At 33.4% G+C, this 19,896-nt stretch overlaps 1 non-coding gene across 1 annotated transcript; it reads left to right on the plus strand.

The window, feature by feature from the left end:
- Positions 1-1,514: 1,514 nt before the first annotated feature.
- On the plus strand, positions 1,515-1,621 carry LOC127117190 (small nucleolar RNA R71). The gene has a single exon (XR_007801948.1). It is a non-coding gene; the product is annotated as a small nucleolar RNA R71 (small nucleolar RNA).
- The last annotated feature ends 18,275 nt before the right edge of the window (positions 1,622-19,896 follow it).

Genomic DNA, 19,896 nt, shown 5'->3' on the forward strand with positions numbered 1-19,896 from the left:
ATTCTTAAAGTATCCGTAGTCGAGCTTTATTGTGAAGTGGAATAACATTAAATCATTGAGGCTATTATGTTTGTAGACTGATGATCACATCTCATGGATCATGGATAAAGAGTTATCAAGTCTTAAACATAGGTATGAATATTAAGAGTAATATTTATACCGGATTGACCCGCTATGAGAATACTATATATAAAGTTATGCAAAGTGTCATAAGTTATTCTCATGGTGATAATGGTGTATACCACTCTTCGACCTGAAACCACTATGGATCCTAGATGTAGAGTCGAGTGCTTTATTGCTGATCCAACGTTGTCCGTAACTGGATAACCATAAAGACAGTTGATGGGTACTCCACAAAGCATGCTGAGGGACATGAGTGTCCTAGATGGAATTTGCCCATCCTGCGTAATAGGATAAATGTCTATGGACCCAATATTGAACTGGACAAGGATGACACGGTCTATACCTTGTGTTCAATATAGACATAAGGGCAAAGGGGTAATTATACACATAATTATTATCACAGGAGGTTTTGTGATCACATGACATTTTCGTGTCTTGGGTAGCAGTGATGTGTTGCTAGATACCACTCACTGTTTATTATGTTAAATGCGTGATTTAATATAATTGCCAACGTCGCGAAAACCTACAGGGTCACACACAAAGGACGGATTGATGAGAGATAGAGTAACTAAGGAACATCGTAAGGTACGGTGCACTTAAGTGGAATACGAAATATGGTAAGGTACCAAATACTTAAGTGATTTTGGCATACTATGAGATATGAGCCAAAATACACTTAAGTGGGCTTTTTAGCTTGAAGCCCACACAAGTGGTTCTATAAATAGAACCCCTTGGGTAGAAGCATTGTCACTCCACTCAGACTCAACTCAAGTGAAGACTTGGAATTTCGTTTCCCTCTCTCTCTCACTCAAAGCCTTCATTCGTACCAGCTAGCACTGAGATTGAAGGAACCCGTTCGTGTGGACTGAGTAGAGACGTTGTCATCGTTCAATGTTCGTGATCGCTCCGTGGATTTGTATCCAAGGTTTTGATCGTTACAAGAGATCTGCACCAAAGGTTTGAATCGCCACAAGAGGTAACGATTATATCACTGATCATGCCCATTCGTAAGGATCACTAAATAGAGAAATTTTTAAATTCCGCTGCGCCTTGGATGGCAATTCTCCTTCAATATCTCACAATCCGACGAAACTGCGGCTACAGTATTCGGGTTTATGCACATATGCTCGACCTTAAGGGCTAATGCTTCCATTTTAGCTTGCATCATGTCTATAGAGCTTAGTTCATGCATTCCTCCTTGGGCATCCTTTTTCTCAACTGTCGCTCGTTCGACTCCCCATGATTGATGCTTTTGAGCCATATCTTCGATGAGGGCACTAGCTTCAGGGTAAGGTTTGTTCATCAGAGCACCGCCTGCGGCAGCATCGATGGTCATCTTGGTGTTATAGTGAAGTCCATTATAGAAGGTTTGAATGATTAACCAATTTTCTAAACCATGATGTGGGCATGCTCGTAACAACTCTTTATATCTCTCCCAAGCTTCGAACAACGATTCTCCTTGGTTTTGGGTAAATCTAGTTATATGGTTTCGAAGAACGGCGGTCTTAATCGGGGGAAAATATCTAGCAAGAAAAACTCTTCTAAGGTTATCCCAAGTCGTAATGGAATTGGGTGGAAGGGAATCTAACCATGATAGGGCTTTATCTCTGAGGGAAAAAGGAAATAATCTTAAACGTATTGCCTCAGGAGAAGCTCCATTGGTTTTAAAAGTGTCTGCTAATTGAAGAAATACTTTTAAATGTTGGTTTGGGTTCTCAGTAGCGAGACCCGCGAATTGTCTTTGTTGCACTAGTTGCAACAGGGATGGTTTAAGTTCAAAATTATTAGCTGGGATGGTTGGGTTTACTATACTAGAACTAGGTTCTTCATTAGATGGTTGAGCGAAGTCCTTAAGAGGTCTTTGGTTTTGATTTTCGGCCATAGCTCTCTTAATTCTATGAAAGAATAAACGTGCGCGAGCGTAACGTTCAGGTTCCGCCAGAGGGTATACTAAGCTTAAACTTCCGGTGCTGTGAATTCTTCGCATTGACCGGCGGGAAATAGCCTAAGTCTAAACGATATAACAACAGGGAAATGAAATTTGACGAAATTGGTCCCCGGCAACGGCGCCAAAAACTTGATGCGGTGTTTCGCAAGTATACGAACGCGTCAGAGTAATATAAAAGATTGTCGAATCCACAGAGACCAAGTGTCAATCTATCGTTATCTATTGTTATGGTGTTTATCAAAGGCAATCAAAATAGGTGTTTTTAGAGTGTGCGATGAAAAGTAAAGTATTGAAATAAATTTAATTAATAAAGACAGGGTCGAATGTAATTCACGTAATCAATTAATAATCCAAGTACTTGCTAATAGAGCTACTTATGGGCAGTGTTCCCTACTTTGAAAAGAACTAATTTAACGGGAACTGTCGCTTTCGCGTATTCAGAACCGAGTTGTACTCCCTAATCAAACCCTCTTATTGTCACTTATAAAAAGGCGCGCATTGCGTTAGAGTAGTAAACCTATTTTTAAGAAATATAGTATGTTGACTAAGTTGAAAAGTATTATAACCTGGATTTCTTAACCAAAAGAGGTTCTCACGAACCAGACTCTAAACTTATTAACGCGTCCGAAAATAGTTTTAAAATCTCTTTTCTTCTTAAGTTAAAAACTCCTAATGAACTAAATAAAGCGCTTTCGCTGTTTTTGAAATAGTTAAAAACAATTAAGTTTAAAAAGACGTTGGACGGCTTTCGATCTTACCCAACGGAATTGAAGTGCGGGAAAACTTAAGTTGAAAGTTAAAATAGCCTTTAAGTGTTTCTACGAACAATTGTACGGATTATCGGTTCAATTACGATCCTTACATTCTAACCTTATAGATTTAGTTAGACATGGTAAAGTAAAAGTGCATTAAAGTAAATAAAAGTAGTGCGAGTGCGGAAAGTAAATAAAAGTAGTGCGAGTGCGGAAAGTAAATAAAAGTAGTGCGAGTGCGGAAAGTAAATAATTTAAAGCGAGTGCAAGGAAATAAATAATTTAAAGTGAGTGCGAGAAATAAATAATTTAAAGCGAGTGCGAGAAATAAATAAAGTAAAGCGAGTGCGAGAAATAAATAAAGTAAAGCGAGTGCGAGAATAAATAAAGTAAAGCGAGTGCGGGAAAACAAATAAGATAAAGACAAGTAATAAAAACCTGCTCCAATCGGAGGGTTGAGTAAATTGCAAAGCGGAAATGAAAATGGCGGCAGGATTAACTTCCTTCCGAAGTGCTCCAAACTCGATTACAAACTCTATCGCAGACTTGATTACACAATTGTGGTAACACTCTAATGCGAAGCGATTACCACTTTATAATACTGAATATATGCCTAAGTGAAACAAAGTTGCTCTGAGTTTTCCTCTGCTCTAAGTTTGGATGATTGTAAAAGTGATTTCGAGTTTCTATTTATAAGCAAGTAAAAAGATGGAAATGACAAGGATGCCCTTCAACTTGAAAATGGGAGGGAAAACTTTTCCTTTTGTGGCGCCCGCCACAAGGCCATTTTGAGGCGCCTTAGTGGAAGTAGTGGGGAACGTGGCAGTTGAGGGAAGTTGAGCTTGGACACGTCATGGCAGAGTTTGTGGCGCCAGCCATGGGGTAGGCCACGAGTGCAAAATGCTGAATTTTAGGGTTTTTAGCTCTTTTTCACTCCTTTTCTCGATCGGGGCTCCGATTAAAGTAATAACCTGAAAACAAAGGAAAACATAGCAATAACACAACAAAATAACAATAAAACAACTAGAATGCATGTGAAATCGAAGTCGAAAATACGGTAAATTTCAGTGTTATCAATAGATTCCAAAATTGCATCTCAAGTTAGAGAGATTCAAATAAAATTGAGTTTGACTCAAAGAAAAAATTACTTTAAAGCTTACCCATAATTTGGTAAAAGGTAGGTCACTTGATAGAGAATGAACTCAAAAAACTCCAGTTAATCTTCTAACATGTGTTGAATTGTCACATCTTCATTATACTTATTTTTCTACTAAGTGTGTGTTTAAGTCTGTCTACGAAAGATATTTAAAGGGGAAGTTTATATAGAATATTGGCCAAGACTTATTATTATGCCAACTTTAAATCTTGTGATTATTTTCAAGAGTCACAAGCCATCAAAAGATTATAGATCGAGGAATTATAATCTCCAAGACAAAGAGGATATTAGATTGGAGCAGCCATGTTGAGCATGCATACCGGGCTCCAATGCAACAAGCTTCTCAATAAACATGTCGTCCATCATGGGGAGAAGTATGATCTTATATCCTACTTATTTGTGCCTCTCTTTGTGCTTTTTTTTACACCTATTTATCATGTAACTGATTCATTTTAAATGTGGTATATGTGTTTGTGCTATTTATATATCTTTTGTTTCCCTCCTTTTTGACAATTCCAAAGAGGTAGAAGTATTACCTCAATAGGAAGTAAAGTATACTCTCTATACTTATGAGGGGGTGTTTAACCACTTCAATATTTTACCCGTGTTTTATGTTTCTTCACCTCTCAGAGAGATATGTTATCATAATAAATAGGTGAAGAATATGGATCGATGTGCTTACAAGTACATCTACCTTGGTGGAGAATATGCTTTTGATGTTGATAACACATAATGTAAAATGATGTTCGATGGTGTCCCTGATAATCTCTAGTTAAGCAACCTATGATGATGGTGTCTATCAATAATATTATATCAAGTATCATGATTAAAAGAATAAAGTTCCAGATGAAGTACCAAATCAATGATAAATCAAGTAGAGGAACTTAAAGCTTTAAGTTTCTGAAAGAGATGGAGTGTTAAAGCTTGTTTGGTTATGTATTTGAGTGATCAATATATTCAAAAGGTATTAGAGTAATTATCAAGATACAAAGGTAATCTCTCTCTCTCTCTCTCTCTCTCTCTCTCTCTCTCACACACACACACACACACACACACACACTCACTCACACACTCACACGCACACGCCCCCCCCCCCCCTTCACACACAAGTTTCTTAAAACATATTCCACATCTCAAAATCTCTTGAAAATCTATCAAGGCTGGTGTGGGGTGATTAATAAGTATTTATAATCAATATGGGTAGTTTTTACACTACCTAAATGATTATGGACATAGTCAGTCAACTAGTGCAAGGAAAATGAGTTCATAATTAATCAGAAACACTTTTAATCGATTAAAACATATAGCCATTTAGGGTTTCCTTTTAAGGATTATATTGTTGCCTTTTGGAGTGCCTTAATAGATTAAATCATTATTTAATCAATTAAATTATTTAATTTGGTCCATGGATTAAATCATTTAATACTACCGTTTTCCAAGGTAGCAGTGGAAGTTTGAGGTACAAATGACATATTAAAATGGGTAATTGAAAAAGAGAGTGTAGTTTGAATGATGTTCTTAGAAAATCTGGGGATGGAATGAGCATAAAGCTTAAGTAACCTACTGAATAGGGACTAACCCTTTATCAACTATGAAGAAGCGCTCTTGGATGAAAAGAAGACTCGGGGAAAGAGAAACCCAAGATATGGTCAAGCACTAGAAAAAGATAGTAATCATCGCAAAAATTACAGAGACCGAGGACCTCGAGCCATTTTTTATATATACAAACCTTTAAACACGTCGAGGGATAAAAATTTGTGAGAATACACAAATAGTGAGTTCAAAGAAGCCGAGATTAGGAACCCGTATTCGGTTAGAGAGTCAGCTAGGATAGATAAGTCAAAATTGCTTTGTTTCCACAAAAGTCACAACCATGACACTAATAAATGCATCTAACTAAAGAATGCAATTAAAGAATTGATATAAAAGGATAGCTCACTAGGTATACCTGAGAAGGAGGACGAAGAGACGATCAATATCGAAAGAAAGGTCACATGGGACGAGATGAGTAACCAAAGAAGAAATAACTCTCTTTCCAAGAGAAGGTGTTCCCCGAAGAAACCTATTGAGGCTCTAAGCGGAAAAAAGGGGAGGAAAGATAATAATAACGAGGAAGTGGAATATCGAAAAGAGAAACGACACTACATTGCTTCCATTATTGGGGCCCTTCCTAGAGAAAAAAACCTTCCAAAGGAACTATATGTGATCTAATAGAATGTTTATCATATAATCTCATGTTACCATTCCCATGTTCCTAAAAGCTGCAAGAGAAGATGACACACAACTATGGCATTACAGATATGGCCATTTTTGTTTCAAAGACCTGAATACTTTGATAAAAAAGGAAATGGTGAAAAAGCTACATGAACTGAAAGAAGTGAAAAAGACTTGCACTGACTGAATAATGAAAAAACAACAAAGAGAAGATATTTTCGAGAAAGCATCGTGAAGAACCAATATAAAGCTTGAACTCATCCCTCAGATGTGTGTTGGCATATCAAACCTGAATCTAATGATGGAAAGATGTACTTCATAACCTTCTAATATGACTTTAGTAGAATGACTTGGATTTATTTTAGCATAAAAAAGGTGGTGCACTTGATATTTTCCAAATATTTAAGGCCTTGGTGGAAAAAGAATTAGGTCACCATATCTTATGTCTTAGAACAGATAGAGGAGGTGAATTTACATATATTAAATTTAATTATTTTTACAGCTTTCATGGGATCAAAAGGCAAGTGACTACCCTACACTCCAAAAAAAAAATTGGAATGTCAGAAAGAAAGAATAGGAATCTAATGAATATGATTAGAATAGGGGTGTTCATGATTTATGAACTGCACGGAACCAAATCATATTTATAGTTCAGTTCAGTTTCTAATAACCATTATAAAAAAAATACAGTTAACTGCTAAAATGGTTTCAATTCAGTATAAAATTAGTTTATAACCATTTTGTGTTTATAAACTAGTTTATAACTAATTTGCAAGTATAAATCAATTTTATAATTTGAACTCTTTTAAAATCAATTTTTATAATTTGAACTCTTTTAAAATCAACTTTTTTAATTTTATAAAAATAATTAATTTAAATTTTTTATTTTTGTGAAAAAAAAGAAAAAAAATCGGAATAAATTTTTTAAAAATTTCTGTCAAAAAATTATTTTAATTTTAATTTTTCGGGAGAAAATATTCAGAATAAATATTTTTCAAAGTTTTTTTTTTGGAAAAATATAAAATTATATTTTTTTTCAATAGAAAAAGTTTCAGAATAATAAAATTTAAAATTTTGGGGAAAAAATTTCATTACAAATTCCGAAATTTTTATTTTTCAAAATTTCTTTTTCTAGAATATTTCTATTTCAAAAAACAATAATTTTTTATTTTATTTTATATTAAATTATATTTTTAATGAATAAAAAGTACTTTTTATTTTATGGAATACAAAATATTTCTTTTTAGATTTTTTTTCTAAAAAACTATATATTTTTTTAATTTTATTTTTAATTTTCAATAAAATATTTTTTAGTTTTCATAATTACAAATATTTTTTAATTTCCATATTTTTTTTTCACTCTCATTAATTCTTCTTCTTCTTTTTATAAAAAAAATTATTTATATAATTAAAGCAGTTTATAAAAGAAAACTGATTATGAACCGGTTTTAAACTGAATTAGAATTGTTTGAATTATATGGTTCAGTTCATTAATCATTCAAGTAGTTGAATTATTCTATGATGCAATTCAATTCAGTTTAATAACATAGTTTGGTTAACCATATTTTTGCTCATCTCTAGATTAGAAGCATGTTGATTGGAAGAAGTATGCCAAATAGATTATTTCCTGAAGCATCTAAATGGGCTACCTATGTGCTCAATAGAATATTACATTGGGTGTGAATGATGATATCACTTAAGAAGAAATATGGAGTGATCTAAAACCTGATGTGCATCATTTTAGAGTATTCGGCTGCTTAGCGGTATTCCAGATGGACAAAGAAAGAAGTTAGATGTCAAGAGTATCATGTGTGTGCATAGGAATGAGCGATGAGTCCAAAGCTTACAAGCTTTATGATCTAGTTGAGAATAAAATCATGGTTATAAGAAACATTGTCTTTGAAGAGTCTAAAGGTTGGAATCAGGGCAAGCAACATCAGAGGAAGACAGCGGGGTCAACCAATAATGTTACATTGATGAAAGCAATGATAAAAATATCATTGAGACTAATGTGGCTAATGGAAATGAAGAAATTTCAGAAGAAGAAAATGAAAATAGAAATGATGGTTCTCAATATGAAAGTGACAATAAAGAAGAGGCAAATGAAACTAAAGAGGATGAGCTGCCTCCCATGCCTATGAAAGTGACTATGCGACTGATCTAGAAAGGAACAAGAAAAAGAAGAGCAATTGAACAATTTGTACAATGATACTTTGGATAATAGCTCAACCATTAAGCTCTAAAACAATCCTATAATAAATGGAAGATGCAAGCTTATTCGATGTTAAATTCTACTTCATGTCATGTAGTGGACACATGTAGTCATCATCTGTAGCATTCCCTCCACTCGACATTTTTTATACGCCAGTAAATGCAACATGTTTTTAGAAATGTTTTCAACCAATTGGGACTATAACACCTTTCTGTGGAATTTATGTTCCACCAGACTTATACAAAAATGATAGAAGCCATGTTACATTTTAATTATACAAAAGTCATGTGTATGAAGTTCATAGATGATTTAATTGTCGTTTGAAACACAAACTTCATGTTGTAAAGAGGCTTTTAGTATGGTTTGAAAAAATGATAGGAAATATGGTAAACATGAGTTTCAATTTCTGAGCATGAGATATATTGAAATTGTTTGGATTCTAGAATTAAGTGGCTTCAAAACACGCTCTATGTTCTAAAATTTATAAGATGCTCTTTGTCAAACACAAAAGGTTTTTGTTAGATTTCATTTTCTAATAATCTTAGAAATAAGTGGTTCTTCATAGAAAATGGGTTTATACTATTCATTTTTAAAAACCCAATTAAATTTAAAACTACTTATTTAGTGAAGTTTTTTTTTAGTTTGAGCTTAACTGATAGTTGGGGACACAATAAGATACGTTATTTAAAAATCTTTAAAAAATATATTTTTCATAGCATGTTTTTAATTTCTGTTTCTATATTTGTAAAGAAAATAATTTCTGAATATCAAAACATCCATAAGGTGACACTTGAGTTTTTAAAGCATCAATTTATTACTAATATCAAAAAGAATTAATATATATATATATATATATATATATATATATATATATATATATATATATATATATATATATATATATATGAAAACCAAGAATTCAATGAATATACATGAATAGACAATTGACATATTTAAGCCTTATTTTATTTATTACATGCAAATGCATTTATATTTAGAGATTAATTACTATACACTGTCAGTGTAAAAAGTTTTACACCGTCGATTCATCACCATCATCCGTTTGTATTACTTTAAAGATTTTTAAAATAAAAGTCAAACTTCTTTTAATATTTGACGTTTATGATTAACTGACAATGTAAAATCCTTTTACACTGTCAGTGTATTTTAATTAATCTCTTATATTTAAGCAATGATTTCTGTTGTTTGTCTTTATAGATTTTTTAAAATATTTTAAATAATTTATTTAAATTTTTTCTAAGTTGTAAATTTATAAATACTAATAAATTGTTTATATCAATATATAAATATAAATAAATATTATCTTTAGATATTAAATTTTGGATCAATAAAGAACACTCATTTAATTCAATTAAAATATTATAAAATATTTGTTTAGAATTTAATCAATACATGCATTCACTATTTTAGATTCTTTTAAAATATTATGAGTAATTTATTTAGAATTTAATCGATGCACTCCTTTATTATGAAAAAAGTTTTACATAAATTAATCAGAACCGTTAAATTATTAGATGTATTTAATTTTAATTTTAATCATTTTAAAAATCATGTCTATGAATTGAAATGATGCATTTATAATTTAAAATTTAATAATTTTTATTTTCCGCTCCGTTCTTTAATGAAGATGAAGAATTAAAACTTAAATGGATTTGGATATCCGCGTCCTTCTACAATCTATTTAGATAAATCAATTTATTTTAATAAAATATTTATTTTTTCAAAATCAAATTACATTACAAACGTTAAAATAAAACAATCTCAGAAAATTTCATACATACATTCCAAATATTTGAAATATCAAATACAAATCAAAATATTAAAACATTGATAACATATTTAATATTTCAAATTATCAAACTTAAATAATAAAATACATAATAAAATAAATGGATCATGTTCGGGGGATGGTTCGGGGTGAGTATTAATATCTTCATTATCCGACCCGTTGTCATATTCTATAAGCGAAGATAATCCAAATTCAGACTCAAATTCAGTCAAAACGGATTTTTTCTGTCAAAATCGAGATGAAATCAGGTGAATACATGCTAGTATGAGTTATGTTATGATACTTAAACTAAACTCATTAATAATACAACAATTTCTTTTTGTCTATTTTACTTATTATTCATTTTTCTTTATTAATTTCAAAGCAATACACCAAACGTAAAACATATAAGATTTTCTAATTTAACCCAAGAGTTACATGATTTTGTTGTTGTTGTTATCAAGTTACATGATTTGATTAACATTCAGCTTCTTTGTTGGTGCACAAGATGAAGAAGATGAAGATGGAAGAAGAGAGAAGAGATAATAACAAATTTCCACTACTCTACTAAAACAGTTACAATAAAATGGTTGCACACACACTGCACTATATATTCAGTAGATATAATTGTTGACAACTACAATACTATATATGCACAAATAATAATGCCATGTAGGCTAAATACTAAAATATTGGAGTACCCTTCAACATTATCCCTTAATTCAGAATTTAACTAATCAAAATTAATAACACCAATTTTATCCCATAAGTGGAAAAATGATCAGTCTTGATCGCTTTTGTCAAAACATTTGTCAGTTGCTTCTGGATGCTACAATGCATAACTCTAGTACTCCATTATGAATTTGACTTCTCAGAAAATGATACTTAGTCTCAATATGCTTTCTTTTCCCATGCAGCATTGGATTCTTGACAAGATTGATTGTAGACTTGTTATCAATCATCATCTTCAGAGGCTTGTTTACCTTGATATTCAGATCCTGCAGTAAATTCAAAAGTCAAATAGCTTGACATGCAGCCATAACACCTGCAATATATTCTACTTCACGGGTTGACAAAGCAACAGCTGGTTGCTTCTTGGAACATCAAGAAATAAGACTTCTCAAATACTTAAACAAATATCTAGAATTACTTTTTCTGTAAACTCTGTCTCCACACCAATCAGAGTCTAAGTAACACATCAGCTCTAAGTTAGTCTTTTCACTAGAAGGGAACAAAAATCCATACTTCAGAGCCCCCTTAATATACCTCAGAATCCTTAAAGTAGCTTGGTAACGAGACCACTTCGGTTTTCATCCTTCACCTTGAACTTCTGAAACTCAACAAACACCTCATGTTTAGACTTGATGAGTGATACCCATGTCTTTCTTCTGAACTCAATCATAAATTAACAGTTTTTTCATTCTTCACTCTGACTTTGACATTTCTCATTCCTTCAATATTTAGATACTTATCATCAACACATCTAATCTTTATCCTCTTTCTAGAGTCAAAATTAATTAGCCATTTTTTGTTTCAAGTTAGGCTATTTGAGCATCCAGTGCCTATATACCACCAGTATACCAAATATTCACCATCAGATTTAGAAGCCATAAATAGTACAGATTCATCATCAAAGTCTCCTCTGACTATGTTTGCTTATTCTGATTTCCTTTCCTTGGTTGACCAACAGTCAGCTGCAAAATGGCCAAACTTCTTACAACAGTAGCATTGAACCCTTTTCTTGTCAAACTTCTCATTTCCCTTATGATGTTTCTCCTCATCAGAGTTGGAGGCTTCTAACTTCTGATAACCACCACCATGTCTCTTCTTGACCTCTGACCAAGACTGCTTCTGATTCTTCTTAACAAAAGACGCTTTCAGAGTCTGCTCTACCTCTCTTTCAGAATTTCTCTCAGTCAGACACAACTCTTGTGTGTTTATACTATTATGCATATTTTTAATTCTCATGGTACTGAGGTCCTTAGAGTGTTCAATTGCTACAACAATGTAATCAAACCGAGGAGTAAGTGATCTCAGTATCTTTTCAATGATTACTTTTTCAGAAAGAGTTTCTCCATAAATTTTCATCCTATTTGCGATCAAAATCACTCTAGAGATGTAATTAGGTACTTTCTCATTGTTCTTCATGTTGAGATTCTCATACTTCTTACATAGAGACTGAAGTTCCACCTTCTTCAGTGATGCATCACTGTCATAACACTGTACCAGTATGTCCCACACATTCTTCGTCGTCGTTGAATCAAAGATTTTCTCAAACACATTTGTATCTATATACTGATGGATATATAACGTCTTCTGATCCTTCTTCCTCGCTTCTCTATGCACGTTTCTCTATGCTTAAGTTGCATGTGCTATAACCGCCATGTAACCGTCATTGACGAGATCAAGAACATCTTGAGTAGTAAATAACACACGCATATGAATCATCCACTGATTCCTATTCTTTCCATCAAATATTGGAAGCTTTGTGTCCAAGCTACCGTTTCCGCTATTCACCTTCGTTCTTGTGCAAATTCACTGTGAATTGCATGAGTAGAATCAATCACATACGCCTCACGTACACTCGTGTTTCCCGTTCTTGAATCTGAACTAGGAGCTCTATATATCAATTGTTGGTGCACAAGAATGAATAAGATGGTGGGAGATATATATATATATATATATATATATATATATATATATATATATATATATATATATATATATATATATATATATATATATATATATATATATATATATATATATATATATATATATATATATAGATAGATAGAGAGAGAGAGAGAGAGAGAGAGATTCGGTAATTAACTTTTACTCTCAGATGCAAAAATGGTTACAATGAAAATTCTATTACAAACTGAAATTAAACTTTAGCCAAACCCAAATTAAATTAAATTCAAATGCAAATCAAATTAAAAACAAATGAAACTGAATTTGAATTACAACTATAACACCTATGTCCGCTTGCAACAATGGTGTGGAAGAAGGTGTCCAAGTGGATGGGGGTAGTAAGGATCACAAAATTAATAGGAACTTAACATTTCCTGCCGTTTAGAAAATTTATGAAAGGAAAGGTTCCAAGAAACTTGAAGATAATTATTTGGTTAACTTCTTGGTGGTGTCTATGGTTGAAGAGGAATGAAGTATTTGTTGGAAACCCACCACAACCTATGTAGAATTTCTTTCAATCTTGATGAACAAGATTGTTATCACCCACATAATAACAATAAAAAAGAGAACAACAATTGAGAAAGAAAAGAATGATGGAGAAGAAGAATATTTTCTGCAGAGTTTCTCTTTGCCCATAACCTGTGGAAAACTTCTTTATTCACTTTGCAACTGCAAAATCCTATGAACACAATGTTATGAATACAACATTACAAGAATAAGGGTTACTCCTTCTATTTATAGATTTAGGTTAACTTACTCTCTAAGTCAAAGCCCAAAATAGTTAACACTACTAAAAATAGGCCTAAGTCGAAATCTTGTGTGAAGCAACATGTTTCAACACTTCGACACACTAGTACAACTCGACACACTAGGTGACTAGACAATTCCTTTCTTCTGTCGAGCAACCTGCTTTGACACAAGGAATTACAATTCAGCACACCACCTAATTCATTGTGTTTAAGCTATCTACATTCATCATTGCTCTTAGTCTTCTAAACACTTTGACCTACACTCCATTTGTCATGATGTCTGCAATCTGATTCCCAATTCTGCAGTGTTCCACATTCATCTTCCCATCTGCTAACTGCTCTCGAAGATAATGGAACCTCATTTCTATGTGCTTTCTTCTATCATGTGCTACCGGATTCTTCGCCAAATTGATAGATGACATATTGTCGATCTTCATGGTAATTGCTTCATGACTCTTTGTTGTTATCTCTTCGACCAGATTCACCATCCACGTTGCTTGACATGCACAAAGGGAAACATCTATTTATTCTTCTTCGCACGACGATAATGCCACTACTGGTTCCTTTCTCGAACTCCAAGAAACTGGTGCACCACCTAGTATAAACACATAACCAACTGTGGATTTTCGATCCTCAACATCACTACACCAACTTGAGTCGGTGTATCACACTAATTTGAATTATTTTCCTTCATCAGTTGCAGGAAACAAAATGTCATAGTCGAGAGTTCCTTTTAGATACCTTAGTATCCTCTTCGTCGTTGCTAGATGTGATACATTTGGCTTATACATGAATCTACTCACCATGCCTACACTGTATGCTAAGTCAGGCCTTGTGTGACAAAGGTATCGAAGTGACCCAATAAGTCTTTTATATTGGGTTGGGTCGACATCATCTGAATCTTTCGACAGTTGTAATCTGGGCTCAGTTGGTGTCGAAGTTAGGTTGCAATCTTGCATCTCAAATCTCTTGAGTATTTCACCTACATAGCTTCTTTGATGCATCATCAAACCTCTACCACTCTTGTAGAATTTGATGCCAAGGAAGTATGATATGTAACCTAGATCTGACATTTCGAATTCCTTGTTGAGATCACCTTTGAAGTCTTTGATCTCCTTCTTGCAGCTACTTGTTATCAATAAGTCATTGACATAGAGATATAGTATAAGCAATTCGCTCTTTCTTCTTCTTAAATATACTTCATGTTCAATTTTGTACTTCACAAATTTCTTCTCCCTTAGAAATCCATCTATCTTTATGTTCCAAGCTCTTAGAGCTTGTCTAAGTCCGTACAAGGCTTTATGCAGCCTGTACACCTTTCTTTCTTCGCCTTGTTTCACAAACCTAGCTGGTTGTGCAACATAAACTTCTTATTCTAAGGGGTTATTAAATAATTCATATTTCATATCCATCTGGCACATCTTCCAGTTGTTCATGTTTGTAAGACAACCAACCAACCTGATTGTTTTGATCCTAGAAACAGGTGCAAAAACTTCGTTGAAGTTGATTCCTTCTTTCTGAAGAAATCTTTTCGCTGCAAGTCTCGCCTTGTGTCGAGTCACTTCTCCTTTAGGATTCAACTTCACCTTGTATACCCATTTCACATCGATTGCCTTCTTGTCTTGGGGAAATTCGACAAGTGACCAAGTTTTGTTGACTTCGATTGACTTCAGTTCTTCGTTCATTGCTTTCACCCACTTCGAATCTTTCAATGTCTCAACTGCATTGACTAGTTCGACATCTGCATAGAAAGCATAGTGTACCAACTTACCTTATTCATTGACCACATCATTTGATGTAATCACACATTCTTGTAACCTTGCAAGCACGTGTCTTGTTCTTTGAGGTCTTCTTGGGCCTGCTTCACCTCTGACTTCTTGTAGAACTTCTCTTTCGACTTCACTAGTTAGTTCATCACATAAGATTCTGACTGAATCCATCTTAACATTCTCAGTCCAATCTCATTCCTTAAGCTCATCTATGATCACGTCCCTGCTGATCACCACATGCTTGTTTACTGGGTCGAACAACTTGTATCCTCCAGTCAAGTGATATCCTATCAGAATCATCTTACTTGACTTGTCATCAAGTTTTCTTCTCAACTGATCTGGCACAAGTCCTTGTGTTATAGATCCAAACACCTTCAGATGACTCAAGTTAGGATTGACACCATATCAACATTCTTCTGGCGTGATTCCTTCTAGCTTCTTCATCGAACATCTATTCAGGATATATGTTGCAATCGACACAGCTTCTCCCCATAATTCTTTGGATAGATGCTTTCCTTTCAATATACTTCTCACCATATTCATGATTGTTCTATTCTTCCTTTCAACATACTTTGCATTTCCTTTTTTTTTGCTGATTGCGCCTACAAAGCCATATCACTCTTCGACTTTCCTGCAACTCTTTCAGTCATTCTTTGTTCATGAGATTCAAGCATCCCTTGAAGCTCTTCCTTTGTCAGTTTTGACAAATCCTTCGACTCTTCTATGGCTACTACCACGTGGTCAAACTTTGGAGCCAACGACCTAAAGATCTTTCGAACAACAGATCTTGATGTCAACATTTCTCCATATAACTTGATTTGACTCACCAATTTCATAACCTTAGTGAAGAAATCATTTATGCTTTCATTGTCTTCCATCTGAAGAAATTCATACGTCCTTTTGTGAGTTTGTAACCTCACATCTTTCACCTTCTCCCCGCCTCTAAACGACTTCTCCAGAATTTCTCATGCTTCTTTTGCTGACTCTACATGCTTAGACACTTCAATACACTAGTACAACTCGACACACTAAGTGTTCGACACTTTCTTACTTTTGTCGAACAATCTGCTTCAACACAAGGAATTATAATTCAACAATATTATTCAAAGGAGTTGCATGAGAGATTGATGTAGTTGTTGAAAGTGTCAAAACAATGACATGGTTTTGGTTTGTATCTAGACTTAAAACTAAGTGGGAGTTTGATTTTGATCTCAATTATTACAATTTTTATTATAAAAAGTATATAAAAGGACTAGACACTTTTATAATCCTAATAGAAAGGTTTGGTTGTCTTTGTGTTAGGTATTTAAATGGAGATCTCTTACATTCTTTGGAAATCCAAGATCATCTTATTTGTTTCGGATGTGCAAGAGAATAGGTATGTCATGGTGAGTTGTTTAACCTGTCAAATGTGTTATAAGCAACTAAAATTGAAAAATAAATGATCATTTCTTATAGTTTGATGATAACAAAATATATAAGTGAACATCTAAATTGGCTACTACCGGATGATATGTACTTCCACACCGGCTTGGTTGGAGGAAATATCATTTTAGAAAAATATTATTCCTACATAATATACATTTATGCCGTATTTTAATATGGTGAACAATAATATATTATAATAATATATTATTTTTAAAATATTAAAAAAATTGTTATTATTAATTTTTTATTATTTAAACGTTTATTAATTAATTTTATAATTTTATTAACCAATTTCATAATTTATATTAATCAATTTTGATGGTTGTTTAAAATTATTTTTAATATCTGAATTTTTATTAATCAATTTTATAGTTTCATTAACAAATTTTCATTTTTTATTAATTAAAAATTATTTGTAATATCTGAATGTTTATTAATCAACTTCGTCACTTGATTAACCAATTTATTTTCATTATTTCAAATCACTATTCACGTGTTTATTTATAGACACTGTTCATGTGTATTTTTATGTATTGTTCGTATATTATTTATAAATATATTTTTTATTTAAAAAATAGAATGTTTATCGTATAAATACGATAAAGAATATATACGATATAAGGTGTAGAAATATTTTCATACACTCAAACTTACATTTAAAAGGTTTGTAACCTTATATGATATTTTAATAGAAACTATAATTAAAATATAGAAAACAATCCAAAATTCATTGAGGGGTTAGGCAATGGTTTCAGTCTTTTAATGTTAAGCTTGATTAAAAGGTTTAAAATGAAAATTAATTATTTAAAGAAGTAAAATTGTTTCACATATGCTGCAATGAATAATAAAATAGTTTCATTTTATTTATATTTTAACCTGTTATTTTCTGATAATTACAAAGTAATACACATGAAACACAAATCTACAAAACTTGCTAAGCTAACCCTAGTAAATCTTGTGTGTATTGCTTATTGGTGATATATACAATACAAGATGTATACCCATTTCACATCGATTGCCTTCTTGTTTTGGGGAAATTCGACAAGTGACTAAGTGTTGTTAACTTCTATTGACTTCAGTTTTTCGTTCATTGCTTTCACCCACTTTGAATCTTTCAATGCCTCAGCTACATTGATTGGTTCGACATCTACGTAGAAAACATAGTGTATTAGCTCACCTTTTTTATTGACCATATCATCTGATGTAATCACACATTCTTGCAACCTTGCAGGCATGTGTCTTGTTCTTTGAGGTCTGCTTGGGCCTGCTTCACCTCTAACTTCTTGTCGAACTTCTCTTTTGACTTCACTAGCTGGTTCATCACATAAGATTCTCACCTAATCATTCTTAACATTCTCAGTCCAATCTCATTCCTTAAGCTCATCTATGATCACGTCCCTGCTGATCACCACTTGCTTGTTCACTGGGTCGAACAACTTGTATCCTCCAGTCGAATGATATCCTATCAGGATCATCTGACTTGACTTGTCGTCAATTTTTCTTCTCAACTGATCTGACATAAGTCCTTGTGCTATAGATCCAAACACCTTCAGATGACTCAAGCTAGGCTTGACGCCATACCAACATTCTTCTAGCGTGATTCCTTCTAGCTTCTTCATCGGACATCTGTTCAGGATATATGTTGCAGTCGACACAACTTCTCCCGATAATTCTTTGGGTAGATGCTTGCCTTTCAACATATTTCTCACCATATTCATGATGGTTCTATTCTTCCTTTTTGTGACTCCATTCTGATGTGAAGTGTAGGGTGGCACCACCTCAAACACAATCCCTTCTTTCACACATAATGCGTCGAAGTCTTTCGACACATATTCTCCACCACCATCAGTCCTCAGAATCTTGATCTTTCGACCGCTTTGTCTTTCGGCCATAGATTTAAACTTGGCAAATACCTCGATCACTTCACTTTTCTTTTTGATCGTGTAAGCCCATAAATTTTTGAATGAAATCATCTATGAATGTAACAAAGTATTTGTTACCTCCAATCGAATGCACCTGGATATGACCACATACATCAGAGTATATGACTTCAAGAATTGCCTTCGACCTGCTTCCTACATCCTTACTAAAGTTGTTCTTGTGTTGCTTCACCTGCACACATTATTCACACACTTCGTTTGGAATGTCGATTTTTGGTAATCCTGAAACCATATTTCTTCTCTTCAAATCTCTGATGTATTTGAAATTGAGATGGCCAAGTCTATAATTCCATATCCATTCGTCTTTGTTGGCTGTTGTTGCAAGGAACTTATGCTCCATCACATTTAGCTAAATCTTGAAGGTTCTATTTTGAGACATTAGAGCCTTCAAGATCAACCTTCCATTTTAATCGAGAACTCTCATCATCTTGTCTCCGATCGACGCCTTGTAGTTCTTTTTGACTAACTTCCTTATGCTGAGCAAATTGATCTTCATGCTTGGCATGTACAATACATTTGAAATTACTGACCTCTTGCCATCTTTCCTCAAAATCAGAACATCACCAACACCTTCAGCTGCTAGAGTGTTGTCATTTGCAAATTTCACCATGTTCTTCATTGAGGATTTTACATTGACAAACCAATCTTTCCTTCCAGACATGTGTAATGAGCATCCTGAGTCCAAGTACCATTGGTCCTTAAATCTCTCTTCATCTCTCGTTGTAACCATCAGCAACATCTCTTCTTCTTCATGTTTCGCCAGCTTTTGCATAAGTTTCTTGATTCTTCTTCTTTTCTGGACAATCACTAGAATAATGACTATGCTTCTAACAATTGTAACACTGAATGTGATTCTTGTCTGACTTTTGACCACCACCTATTTGGTTGCCTTGGTTCCAAGGTTTTCTCTTATTCGACCAGTTTCCTTCTGGTTGATTTTGACCAATCGAATCGTTGTAGCCTCATCTGCCTTTGTTGCCATTCCAGCTTACTTTGCCTTTCCTTTCTTTTGTTGATTGCGCATGCAAACCCATATCACTCTTCGACTTTCCTGCAACTCTTTCAGTCATTCTTTGTTCATGAGATTCAAGCGTCCCTTGAAGCTCTTCCTTTGTCAGTTTT

Source organism: Lathyrus oleraceus, chromosome 1, assembly GCF_024323335.1.
Source record: "Lathyrus oleraceus cultivar Zhongwan6 chromosome 1, CAAS_Psat_ZW6_1.0, whole genome shotgun sequence".
Lineage (NCBI taxonomy): Eukaryota > Viridiplantae > Streptophyta > Magnoliopsida > Fabales > Fabaceae > Lathyrus > Lathyrus oleraceus.